Source organism: Grus americana, chromosome 6 (genome assembly GCF_028858705.1).
Source record: "Grus americana isolate bGruAme1 chromosome 6, bGruAme1.mat, whole genome shotgun sequence".
Taxonomy (NCBI): domain Eukaryota; kingdom Metazoa; phylum Chordata; class Aves; order Gruiformes; family Gruidae; genus Grus; species Grus americana.
The window spans coordinates 35,723,555-35,737,537 of NC_072857.1; the positions used below are offsets into that span (position 1 = coordinate 35,723,555).

A 13,983-nucleotide genomic window follows, 5' to 3' on the forward strand; every position below is an offset into this window, starting at 1 on the left:
ATGCATTTCTCAAAGGTAATTAAAGGGTGACTGTAGAAAAGGCGATAATCAAGCCACAACACAGGGAAAAGATAGGAAATCAGATGGCTGTCTAGTGCAGAGGTCAGAAAATTAAGCTAGCTATGCTAAGGCATCACAGTGGCTGTACATTTCCAATTAACTAGAGACCATTCATCCAGTCATTTAATTCCAGAACCTGCCCTGCTTGCTTTGGAGGAAATATGCAGGGTGCTGTGAAATTTCTCCCATTTTCTGTGATGGGAGCCAACAAGCTGAAGCAATTTTACAGAGGTTTCATGCATTTCCATGTATTATCTGACCTGCAGTAAATTGGTATGTGCCCTTAGTCCATGCTAAGCCAAAGCAAAAATGTCTTTGAGAAATTTAAAGCCTTTTTATTCATTCTTTTCCTCACTTTTTTACTGATATGCCTTCCTTTTTCTTCTTTTTACTTTCTATTCCCTGCTTCTTTTTTCTTTCCAGTTCATTTGAGCCAGTATTTCTCTCTGCATCTCCTATCTAGCTACTATTCCAAAACTGATAGATTTATTTAAATTCTGAGAACATCTTCATCTTTCTGGATTCTACCTTTCAAACATATTAAAGTGGACATAAGAATTATGTTCCGTAACCAGTTGCTTTCTGTGGTATCCTCTCTTGAGAGAGAACCAGGTTCAAGTAAAGTGGAATATGCATTTATGGTTATTAAGTGTTTACACATGAATTTTAGTATTTTATTCATAGGCAATACACATGAGGAGTTCCCTTGGTTTTGTTTATCCTGTAATCTCTTTTGAACCTGTAGCAATGCCACATTGCAAGTCACTTGTCACAGATTTTCTTCACGTGGCTGTTTTGTCACTGACCGCGCGTGAGTTAGGCGTCCTGTCCCGAGGGGAACATGCCGTACGGATAAGATGATCTCGGTATTCGCGGTGAGGTGCAAACGTTGGTGGGAGTCGTGCCGGCAGCCCGCGGGCTGCTGCGGGACGCGAGTGGGCGCAGCCCGGCCACTGCGCGCCAGGTGGCAGCGCCGCGCTGCGCAGCGGGGCCCCACGGGCCGCCCACGGACCGCCGCGCGGGGGCGCCGCCGGCGCAGGTGTGGGGCAGCAGCGACAGCAGCGGCGCCTCGGCAGAGCCACCCCTGCGGGACAGGGGCACTGGGCCTGCTGCTGCAAGGCACCGCTGGCAAGAGCTTCACAGGGAATCAGGCCCCTGCAACAAGCTGCCCTGGGCAGCGCGGGCACTGCTGTGCTGGACTGCCTGTCCAGAAGGAAAATTTGGGGAAAAACCAGCCTACCCCGACAGTCTGTTTATTGTCAGGGGAGAGGCAATTGTCATAACTGCAGCACTAAAGAGATTCTTACAGCCGATCATTATTTGCAAAACCGTATTTATCCTTGAACTTTTCAGATCAGATCTGTGGTAAGAGGTAGAATTAGATTTTTTTTTTCTTTGCATGGCTTTAAGCTTTCCTTGGTTAAAGTACAGTCAGTTGGGCTCATTTAGATCCCTTTCAAACTGCTCACGCCCACACTGTTGATAACCAAGGCAGCCTGTATTGGTGTAATTTATGTGCCTTTCAGCTAGAAGAAGGGGTAGCTGAAGTAGTGTGGGGGCCTTCTGAGTCTTTGAAGTGCAAATTACACCAGCTGTGATGTCTCAAATACCTGTAGAGTAGGAGTAAGAAAGTTCCAATGATAGCTAAATAAGTAGAATATAAGACTTTTGAACTAAAATTAAAAAATCTCAAACCCCCACACAACTTCACTGAATTTGACATGCCAAATCAAACATGGCCTATGTAATAAATCTCTCCAGCTAATTCAGATGACTTGTATTGAACATGTGTGCTTGGCTAGAATACACAGATTATTTTCTAGGTTACAGTGTGCAACATACTATGTTGTAGTCCATAGCCTAGACCTAACTGGTCTAAAATAACGGAGCCAGGCTCACTTCTGATGAAATTCCACTACCTGAGGTGACACCATGTATTTCAGAGAAGTTAATTTCCGTCACTGTTCAGAATCAGAGCTAATCCCCGGCTTATATCTGTTTACATTGCCTAGAAGTTTAGAGTGCCAGTTTTTAGTTCTTCACTGATTATAAAACTCAAACATTCTCCTGTTGATGTAAGATCCTAGAAGCACCAACACTCGCATGTGCCAAATGAGTATTACAGTCATATGCCTGCTCTTTTAGTGACCCTAGAGTGTGATTTCACAATTCATATTATCCAGTGGCCATATGGATGTAAAGTATTCCTGCCCCTCTTTTCTGTCTTCTAATTTTTCCTGACTCTGGCTTGGGGTTGGTTGGTGGGGGTTTTTTGGTGTGGTTTGTTGTTTTGGGGTTTTTTTTGCTTAGTTTTGGGTTTCTTGCTGTTTTCATTTTTGAGGAAAAGATTTTTCAATGGCCGGATGAATTTCTTCATCCAGTTGACAACATGTTCTACAAATGTTTCTGCTGGTAAAAAGAGTGGATGAGCAACAGGTAGTGATAATCAAGCAGAATACTTTATCTTGTTTCATGAGCAAATTAAAGGGTTATAATTCTGATGAGCACTTACAAAACCACTACCTTAGGGAAGTCCTTATCGCCTTCCATAAGGAGTAGTGGTGTTATGGGTGTTAACATTATTTGAGCTTAATGCTCCATGAACTCCTCATTTTTTCAGCATAGTATTGTCAAGTGCACACAAAACCGTCTATTGATTTTCAGTCCCTAGAGGAGCCTACAACCAAACTGGAGAGGGGCTGTTTACAAGAGCATATAGTGATAGGACAAGGGTAATGGCTTTAAACTGAAGGAGGGGAGATTTAAGTTAGATATTAGGAAGAAATTCTTCCCTATGAGGGTGGTGAGGCACTGGATCAGGTTGCCCAGAGAAGTTGTGGATGCCCCATCCCTCATCAAAGATGAGGCTTTGGGCAACCTGGTCTAGTAGAAGGTGTCCCTGCCCGTGGCAGTGGGATTGGAGCTAGATGATCTTTGAGGTCTCTTCCAACCCAAACCATTCTATGATTCTAAGCGTTCAAGGCCAGGCTGGATGGGGCTTTGGGCAACCTGGTCTAGTGGAGGGTGTCCCTGTCCCTGGCAGGGGGGTTGGAACTAGATGGTCTTTAAGGTCCCTTCCAACACAAACCATTCTGATTCTGTGATTTGGAGAGCACAGATTCTGCCTGTAGCACAGGTATCAATGGTACAAATAACAAGTGGTAAATGCTCTCAAAGAAACATTTTTAGATCCTGATATAAAATTCTTTGAAGCTAGTAGAAGGACTGGCATTAATTTTGTTTTGACTTCAATTATGGCAGTTTTCAAACCAGCTAGCTCATACTTGTACTTTCAAATCACTGGCACTTAAAAAAAATGCAGTCTGGAGTTCTGTGCAGCAGTAGTAATATGCCTGCTGCCTTTATTCTACCCTTGTATTTCAAAGACTTATTTACTTAAATACCGTTGTGGGTTTTTTTCCTTGGGTATAAAACAAAGTGGCACTTTAAATTATGTACGTGCTTGAATCTGAAAATTTGATTCAGACCTTTAATGCAGTTTTACATTTGAGGAGTAACAGTATGTCTCTGTAGAGCTCCTCAGCACTTACAGTATGGGACATAATGCATCCCCTGTGGTCTCTAGCAGAGGTGGGTCAGGTCGATCATATTAAAGAGGAATGAGGCTATTGTATATTATTTATCTCTGAATAAAGGTCCAAACTGATTTATTTCTCTGGTTCTAGTTCGAGGAGGAAGACAAATCTCACTGGCTCGATACATGAAAAAGACAGGTCCCGTGGTCTGCTCCTTTCCAACAGAGCGAGTGAGTATTTTCCGACTCGTTTCAGAGCGCTAGCTTTTATCCGGGCGGCCGAGCTGCAGCCGACCTCGGGCAAGGTGCGGGCAGTCCGTCTCCTGACAGGAGCCATGCTGTCGGATAGCAGATGGCAACTGTCAGGATTCAGGCAGCTCCCCGCTCCTGCCTAGAAATATCAGAGGAGCCTGGCTTCCCTGGGACATGCCATTTGAGAAAGAAAAGTAACTTAACGCTGACTGCAGGCGGGGTCAGGGTGATGTAACAGGAAGCTCTGATGTTTCGCTGCTGCCGCCGCTCCTCGCTTACAATCTGACACGCTCCCGGCGCTGCCCGCAGCAGCGCTTCTCTGCGGAGCGCGGCGCGGCCGGGGCACCTCTCCCCCCTGCTCCAGCAGGCTCGGTACCTGGATTATACCCAGCGAGAAGATCGGGCTCTCCCAGCTCTCTTATTTGGCCGGGGAGGGAGGGAGCGAAACATCTTCTTTCTCCCTGACTGAAAAGGGAAATCAAACTGATTTATCTGAAACCGTTCTCGTAAAAAACTCAGTGCGGTGAGTACTGATCAAAACTCTTCCGTTGTTTTACCTAAGAACAATATTTTTGTGCCATCTGAATGCATTTATAGTTACGCCTGTGTGGATGATTTTACATTAACCTCAACGTGTGATATGTAGTCTGCAGGGAGAAAGGGGTATGAGGAAAAGCTTCGTTTATTTTTAGTGAGTGAAATGTTGAGCTCATTTTATAACTGATGTTGTTATAATATATCCTTGACGAACTAATCAACACTGAATAGGTAGAAAGGGAGATGAAAATACTCTAATCAGCACTTAAAGGATTCTGTCTAAGACCTCTAATATTAGCTAACCAAATTTCTGTCTTTGCATCTGGAGAGAATTAGAGGCTCATTGGTTTGAAAAGAGTCCTTAAGATTAATTCAATACAACTGGAGCTCTTTCAAGAGAGGCTGAATTAGGTGATAAAGTGGTGTAGATTTTCTTACTGAATATTCCTTTAATCTTATTGACATTATTGTACCGAAAGAGGTCATACTTGAGTTATTTCATAATTAGGTTTTATGTTGTAATTACACAAGTAAAACGATAAAGCTTCTGTTTTGTTTGGACTTTCTGTTTGAGAAAAAGTTAGCTCGAGTTTGAAGCTTGTACGCATGCTGGGTTGTTACTGTTTGAGGTTTTTTCCCCACAAACACTGAACTGATTTATTGAAAGGTAATTGTCCACTATTTAATTTCCTTGACAAACTATTGAACAGTGGGAAGTGTGTGACTCTGTGCCTTCCCAGTATCAGCTTAGAGACTGCTAAGAGTCTTGCCACTTCTTCGGCTTTCCAAAACAGATGCGATATCCTCTGTTTTTACAAATACAGTTCCATTACTGAGATTGCTACATCTAGTCATTTGCTTGTGTGTGTAGGCAGTGGATCTGTGGAATCAGAAAAACAAATCTTGTTTCTGAAGGATAGTTGAGAAATATAGGCAATAAATCACATGTGGATTTGATCTACAATGATTCATTTAGTCACCCATACTTTTTACAGGGGCTGAGATTGGAATAATAATAAAAATAGCTGAGTTTTTTTGCTCTCTACTTTGAAAAACTTAAGCCAGATACCTTGGGGCTGGATTTTGCTGCTCAAATGCAGAGTCTTTCCAGTCATATTGTGCATACTGGTGATCTTGTCATTCATTTGCAGTAATAAAGCATATAACAGCGTAAACCTGTTCAGATCAGTGATGTGCTAAAAGCCTGACTGTTTTGCTCTGAATCTGAGGTCCTTTGAAGGGAGACACACTAGATGTGGATAAATATGAATAAGAGCAGATCTGATCAGTGTGTTTTCTTTCAAAATACACGTTGCAATACTGTCTGAAATTCTCAATTAAAAATAATGATCTATATTTTCGCAGTATTTACTTTTGCAGTCTACTTGAACTCTCATTGACTTCACTGCATATAGGAGCAATCCCAAAGTTTTTATCTGACTTTGAAAATCTTCTGCACAAAAGGCACTTGGTGATACTAAATCAAACAAGATGACACTTCAGATAAAAAGTGTTCATGTTTTAATGATCAGTGCAGTAGGAACAACTGTCTTCAGAGGTATTTCAGCTATATGATTTAGATTCTCAAGTAACTGGTTTAGGTTGTGGTGGGACTGCCCACATGGGAAGTGTCAGGCGTCTATGTGTTTGCAGGTTTGATGCCAGAATCTAAGCTATTTGCAGATTAAGCAAAGACATCGCTATCACAGGATAGCGATGTAGAACAGCATGACTGCGCTTTTTAGTACCTGAATATATAACATGCATTGCAAGTTCAAGAATTGCACGATGTGTGTTGTGTCAACTTCAAATGTTACCATACTCTGAATTCCCGTTTAGCTGGAGTCTTGCTCTGCATTGAGAAATGTAGTGTTTGTCCCTTTGAACAGGCTTTTCCTGATACCGCACAACTGTTGAAATCCTGGCCTGCTGAGAGCCAGTGGGAATTTTTCCATTGATTGTCAAAGGGCAAGATATTCCTAGATGTGGGTATTTTTCTGTTAAAGGAATTATACATACATCACCCATCCAGTCACTTGTGTTCTGCAGTCTGTTGGCAGCTGGGTTTTGATGACTTCTGTAATTTCTGAATGCTCAAGTTGAAAACCACAAATCTGCATGTCTCGTTCTGGGTGACTAATGTCTTACCTGGCTAAATAAAGGGTCCTACTCTGGGAATGCAGTATTGTTCTGTGGGCTGTCTGGGTATTGCAATCCAGATTTTGACAGGGATACAGTTAACAAAGCTGAGGGAGTAAAGCATACTAATATATTTCCTTTGCCACCAATATAATTACTAATTTAGCTCTATATGCTAAGCATTCACGTTAATCAGATACTTCCAACAGTATTCTTAGCATGTGCAAGAGCTGGGTGGGATTGGGCCCACGAGAGTCCGTGAAATCGTACAGATAAAAGATTCAAACCAGTCCACAGTCATTTGGAAGGAACTATTGCTATCAATATGTTTTTAATATTAACATGTGCACAGTGATATTTAAAAAGTATATATCTAGTCACTTCTATAGTAAATACTGAACATAATGTAAGCAATTGAAGGAATTTCTCCAATGAGCAGTCCAAGTCTACGGTTAGGAAAACAAAATAGAATTTCTCTTTAAGAAGTTGTTTCCATCTGTTCCCAATGTGTTTATAGTGTTCTTGATCTGCTAGCAAAATTCCTTCTGTGCTTCTGATTAGCTGTCATTCCTATAGAGTGTATACACAATATTGGCATTACCTCAGTGTTATGGTCACCTCTGTTCTAAAATCACGTGTAACTATGTCATTGGGTTTCATATGTAGTAGTTTCCTCGGTTAAGCTTTACACTTATTGAAAACAGTCTCTTAGTTGCTCATGTAACTGTTCTGTTACTGGGAAATAGTCTTTGGTGTAGCACATTGTCAGAGCTCTGGAATTAAATATATCCTTGATACCACTGTTTCAGGGAAGGAATGAATACTTCTATTACCAAAACAGATGTGACTTGACAAACAAATAACCTAAGCAGTAAAATAAATCTGGAAGTGTGTTTGTATATGTGTTTACGTGCATTAGAAATATAATAATATAATACATTATTTTTGTGTACATATGTATAATATATGCAGGTCTATATCATGCTGACTTTTATTATTCCTAATGTATCAACTAAAGAGAGAACATGTATGTTTTTGAAGAGACTTTCAAAGTAAATTAGTTCTAAACCTCATCCTTTGTTTAGAAAACTGTGAGTCATGAGTGTTAATATTTTAAATTGAATACATTTGAATGTTGTTTCCTTTCAGTATTTAAAAGAAAAAGAGAGAAAGCTTTCCATGGGTGTTCACAACCCATTTTTTTCTTTTTTGTACTCATGTTGGCCGTTCTGATGTTTTCAGTGTAATATGCTTGCACAAAGAGCAGCAGAAATTAGCCTATTACCCGTTATCTTAATGGAGAATTCCACAGCCAGTGCAGTACGAGAAAATATCTTCTTATTTACTTTGTTTCTATTTAAGCATTTGTTTTTAGCAATGCTTTTTCTTTTTCCCCTACTTAGAATCTGGGCAAAACTGGAAGGCTAAACTTTTACATTTTCAAAGTTTTGTTTTCACAGTTATCTCTCATGCATATCTGCCTTAGTCTCCCAAGCTTGTTTATACTGTTTACATTTTCCCAGCAAAGTCATTCTTTTTGTGCCCTGGTTCTGTGCAAACACTTTCAGTCATTACTGCAGTATATGCTGTCCAAAAGAACAGAAGTGATTTATACAGAGTTGGTTTTCCTTGGAAAGATGCATTTGAAATGCACTTAACTGAATGTAATGCATTAAAAAAAGACTTTCCATGAAAGAAGCAATGTACTCACTTTAAGACAAGAAAATAGATTCTCCGCTGGTGTAAATTTGCATGTGCCTCTGAAGCTGTCACCTTTTAATATAGCATAGATGCCACCCAAGACTTTTCTGACAGTTTTGACCACTCTTAAGCTGTAGCTGACCATTAAGGTACTAATTTAATTTTAGAAACTAAAACAATATTGTATTTCTGGATATACGCCTGGATCATGCAGGCCTTATTTAAAAAATATCCCAAACAAAATTAGTGACAGAGTTTTGTTTAATGAAGCCCATACCAGCCTGACTTCCTATTAAATACCAAGGACAAGGAGCAAAACACAGTGATTAATGATTTTTTTAAAAATTATTATTATGTTCAAAGCAGCAGCCTCATATATTGTAGTATACCGTCAGCTGTGTTTAGGCTGAATGTCTTTTTAGTTCCTAAAAATTGTATCATCTTTTTTACATATTCTTTGATAATCGTGAGCTTGAAAACTGCACAACCTTGATGCTTGTATGGGCATAAAGTGTCACTCTTTGTATTACCATTTATATTTTCCCTTCACTCTTTTGCCTCCCCCATTACAGTGGTAAAATCTCAGAAATTAATTTTAATAATTTTTGTATTATTTTAATACTGGTAATGCTGGTAGAGTTTCATTAAAGCAAATCAAAAACTGTACTGAGAACATATTTGTTATACCAAAACTCATTTATTTTAGGCTTTAAAAATATTTTTCATATTAATATTATCAGAAATTAATATAGTTTGTCTCCCAATGTTGCGCTCTATAAACCTTCCTAGATAGAAATTAAAAAAAAATACATTTCACAAATGAATAAGAGCTTTAGACATCATACTTCTTTCCTATATGGTTGCATCCATGTATTTATATACTGCCCTAAAAGGAGCAAAAAGTGTAATACTGTGTAACCGTTTATTACTAAAAGGGTACATTTTTGGAATGATTATCCTGAAGTGTTCTGTATAATGGGGATATCTGCCCTTTTGTTTCTGTTAGTGAAATCCAGCAGGTGTCACTCTGGGGATTAAATAAGGAATATTTCACAAACAGATAATTTTATTTGGGAGATATGATGTAGATTTTAGAAGTATTTATTCTAATATATTTTTTCCAGGATAATTTTTGACCATATGTGCCTTTTTAATTATGAAGTTTCTTTTTTTAATTATGTGATTTAATGGGTGTATTCATCTTTCTGTGTATCCCTTTGAATGTGAAAAATGACACAGTAGTTAGTATTGGACTATACAATGAGAAGTTTTACTCACAGGTGTCAATTTTGAAACATAAAGAGCTGGGAATCAGTTGAATATTGCCTTTATGATATTAAAAAATGCTTTTGTCATCTTCTCTGGGAACCAAAATTATTCTTTTTGTCAGTGGAAACTCTAGTTGCACAAGTAATGTGTTTTCAGTTATGATGCATCCAAGGAGGTGCTCTGCAGTAGGCTGCTGCAAGTGAACATATTTATTGAAACAGTCTACGTATTGTTTTCTGTGTGAATTAGCTAAAATTGATATGATAGGTGGCTAATTATCCAAAGTTTCACAGTGAAAATATTTGGAGAATAGAAACTTTTACACATTGCACCGAGTTGCTAGTACAAGAAAGTCAATGCTGTATTTTCGGAGGAAAGAAAAAAGTCTTGTTTATTGTGCAGACTGTTTCTTCAGGGAATGGTATAACAATGTGTTGGTTGCATTCTGGTGGGTTTTTACATGAGTGTATAACTCCATATTCTGTGGATTCCACATTGTGTGGAATAGGAGAGTGATTGTTAAAAACTTGTGGGTTTCTAGAGGGGATTCTTGTTTATTTCCCAAACTGTGTTAATGCCACCTTATACTGAAACAAATACCTCAGCAGGCAGCTTTGGAAGGCAATCCACAAACACAAGTCTCTGTTCAAATAGAAGTTGTTTTTCATAAATACATGCATACATACATACATGTATTTTTATATATGCATAAAGATGTAGATGTATTTTTAACGTGTATTTTTTAACGTGTATTTTACATATGTGTATTTTACATACATATATATGCAAAATACATTTATATTTTTTTTAAAATCATCTCATTATAGAACATGTAACCTCAGGCCACTTTAAACAATCCAGTTTCCTTTCTCTCACTTCTTTCTCCTGTTTAAGCCCCCATCCTGTTCCGTTTTTTATTCTATTCAACTTCCTTTCCTGTGATGACTCTGAATGAGTCACTTTGCCAGGCATTAAGAATGTGGCTTGACAATATTTCCAACAGCTTATCCTACACTGGCTCATGCAGATGAAATTAACCTCTGCCTTATCCTTCCTCTTAAAGAGAAATGTCTGTCTTCACACGTCTAGTTTCTTGGAAGGGGAAGGTGGGGGTGAGAACCCTTTCCATAAATGACTATATTTTGAAATTCAGAGTCACCTTCCTTGAAGACATCTATGGTACAGATGCGTGTACCGTAACAGAGTATCAAGACTGGTAACCTTTTTAAAATTGATTTAGTATTTAGTCTGGAAAAAGTTAGTTTAAACAAGTTCAGGAAAGCCAAAATTAAGGCACTTTCCTGAGTGCTATTCAAGTATTCTTTGCATGGCCACCATTCTGCATTCTTCATTTTTTATTAAATGTGTTGTTTATTGCATCATAATGCATTGAAGGCCACCAGGATTGCGCTTGTTTTTTGTGTAGCAAGCAGCAATCGAAAAAGCACATGCTTAACACTAAGTGGGCACTTAAACAGTGAACTAAATTGTAGCCTTTCTTGTGGTTATCTGCATGCCAGTGTAGTGGGGGGGTTCGGGAGTTTTTTGTTATTTTTTTCTTCTCTTTTTTTTTTCTTTTCTTTCTTCTTTTTTTCCTTCTCTGTTTTGGAAGGAGTGGGTAAAGAGAGTTTTTTTAAAAAAATGTTTTTAATCTGTTGATTTTGTGTGTGCATCAGGAAATAAAAACCTTTCTGCTGAAAAGAAACGGGGAAAATTATAGTCCTAGAGAAGAATAACTTTGGAAACCAATATACAAATTAGAGTGAGAACTGCCATCAAGTTGAACTCTGCTATTGCAGTGTTGTCCTTGCTCTGCAGAGCTGGAGAATCTCATAGTCCATAAGTTTTCGCTAAGGGAGATCTGAAAGGTTATATCCTTTCTATCATTTTCTGCATGTTGTGTCGTAAGTGTAATTGACACTGACACAAATTACACGCCAGTGATCAGCATAGAAATAGAAAACTTGTTCATGTCTATTTGCTATTACAATGTAGTTTTTATATAAAACAAGAGTAATGGTTGTAATTGGAAGATCAAACAATTCTGTCTGGAATAAATCATTGGCTGTTTATTTATATTCATTTAAATTTATGTTTAGTTTCTCATACTGGAAATACTTAATTTCTGACTAAAGCAGTCTTCAAATCTCGACAATGTCATTCTTGATTACGGAAGTCACAGCACAGTCTTAGAAGAGCATTATGCCCCCCCCCAAACCCGCATGCTGGATGCACTATCTCAGCATTTTCAGAGTTCCTAGGAAAGGAGGTAGGAAAACATCATTCAGATGTTTGTAACCTTTTAGCATGAACCACTAGGGTAGCTGCTGGGCCTAGGTATTTTTTTTCTTTTTTCTTCCCCCCCCCCCCCCCCCCCCCCAAATTATTTCGGAAGAGAAGAAAATTATGCATGCAATCCAAGGGTAGAATTTAGCCAATGTAATTTAACTGGACACTTTTTATTTAGAGCTACAGAGATAAAATAGTCTGCTGACATGCTAAGCTTTTTCTAGAGTCACATTACAGCCCAGTGAAGGACATGGCAGTAATTCAGGGTTTGTTGGAAGGATGGCAAAATACTTGCACTGTTTCTGTGGGGACACTGGGGCACCAGAGCACGTCACGGTATACTGCCATCCGTAAGAATAAGTGTATACGCTTAGGGTGAAGTCAGCACCAAAAGAGCCCAGATTCAAAGCAGATTTTAAGGTCCAATTGCAATAAGGTTTCTAAGTTAAATTAGATTGGGGAGAAAAGATACTGTTGAAACATATTTTGTTCAATGAAGACAGGCTGGCATGATAGACAGTTATCTGTGATAACTCAGGTTCCTCAGGGAATGTGTATTTGCCAAACCAAAGTGTTCAAAAATAGCATTATACCATGCAGGAACGTGGGACTTCTTAAGCCAGAGGTTTGTTTTGTTTTCTTTTCTTTTTATAATTTCTTTAGCCCTTCTGTTTCCTAGATTTACAAGCTTTGTATTTTTAAACATTTACAGCTTTGAAACAGGACAGTTATCCAAATCCTTCCTTGAACACTAAGTAACAGTGCTAAGTAATGATGAAGTCTGGAAGCAAGTTAGATAAAATGATGGAAGGAATGACAAATGTGCAAAGAAAAAAAATATGAACTTTAAAATGTAGTTCCCATAGGAAAGTAAACTCTGAACAAATTGGTAAATGGAATGATGTTGCCTTTAGCGTGACCTTCTAATTGAAGAGACAAAGCCGAGTCAGGTATCCTGTGGTCAGTCAAAAGCCATTTCTTTACACGCATAGCTACTTGAGTAAACCAAAAGATTCCTTTAGATGGTGAGAAATCTGTATTTGAGTTATGTGTATGACATGAATTCACAGTAGGGTTTCTAAATTAATTGTCTATTCAGTATTTTAATTTGGCCACAAAAGCAGATGCTGTGTTTGAGTACATGATCTAGTTAGATGCCTGTAACCGTGGTGATAAGTTAGCTGATCGTTTCTCCTACAGAGTGAAGGTGAAACATACAGTGGTGACATGTGGAAGATGCTTATTATCACATCTCCTCTTCTCTGCAATAGAAGGATTCTTCCTATTTCTGCTACCATGCTAACTTTAAATGTAGTGACTATAAGACTCCATGATCTCTCAGAATTTAAACCTATGGTTTTCCTTTTTCATTCCCATTCGTCTTGTAACTTGTTGCCCTTCATAGATAAAATGATTCTCCTATCTTAGTGTTTACAAATCCTTCAGGCATTTATAGGTAAATATTTTGATTTGTCTTATTCAAGTTATGTAAAGATGTGGGCTTGTTTTGTAAGGCTCCACATCCAGTTAACAGCCCACTCAAAACTTCTCTCAGTGTGCCAGGGTATTTTTCTCATCTCTGTTATGTGCCATGATTTGTGCACGTGCAATCTCACATTACGTTGGTTCCTTTGCTGCCATGCATCCGCTATTAAAAAAAAAAAATTGCTGAATGAGAGTAATAGAGAGGAACAATGGGCTATTACAGGATGTTCAAGACAGGGTCATTACAGTATATGTTCTTGTGCAATCTTGTTATGAACAAGCTTCATATTTACCAGCTTGTTTCATTTGTCAGCACCCTATTATTAGTGTTGTAAGGCTACAAACTGCCCGTTTTCTAACAAAGTACAATTTGATGAAATACAAATTTTATCTAATAGCTTTGTGGAAAACTGCTTTTCAATATTTATAATAAATTAATATATTTTGTAAGTATTCAGTATTTATCTGCTATTATCATTGGTAATGAGAAAAAGAGACAAGAAATTTTTCACTACCAAACTGCAAATTATCTCTAGTGCACTTAGCAAAATGAAATCATAGAAGCTTATGATGGGCTGTTGAATTTGAAAGTCTAGATTAATAACTGAAGAAAAAAAAATTTTTTGAAGTTTGAAAAGAAAACAGCTTATTCACAGTGTTACTTTTTGACATACAGGGTATTTTTTCCATAATTTCCAACACTTGGAATCCAAGGG

At 38.3% G+C, this 13,983-nt stretch overlaps 1 protein-coding gene across 2 annotated transcripts in view; it reads left to right on the plus strand.

The window, feature by feature from the left end:
- The window catches only part of CALCRL (calcitonin receptor like receptor), a 73,120-nt gene that overhangs the window by 2,731 nt on the left and 56,406 nt on the right, over window positions 1-13,983 (plus strand). The window contains exon 2 of one of the 2 annotated variants that reach the window (XM_054829288.1): window positions 3,747-3,826. The gene's annotated coding sequence lies outside the window, so the exon portion shown is untranslated. Of the gene's footprint in view, window positions 1-3,746; window positions 3,827-3,988; window positions 4,371-13,983 lie in introns of those variants that run through there. The other variant, XM_054829287.1, reaches the window with a different exon arrangement.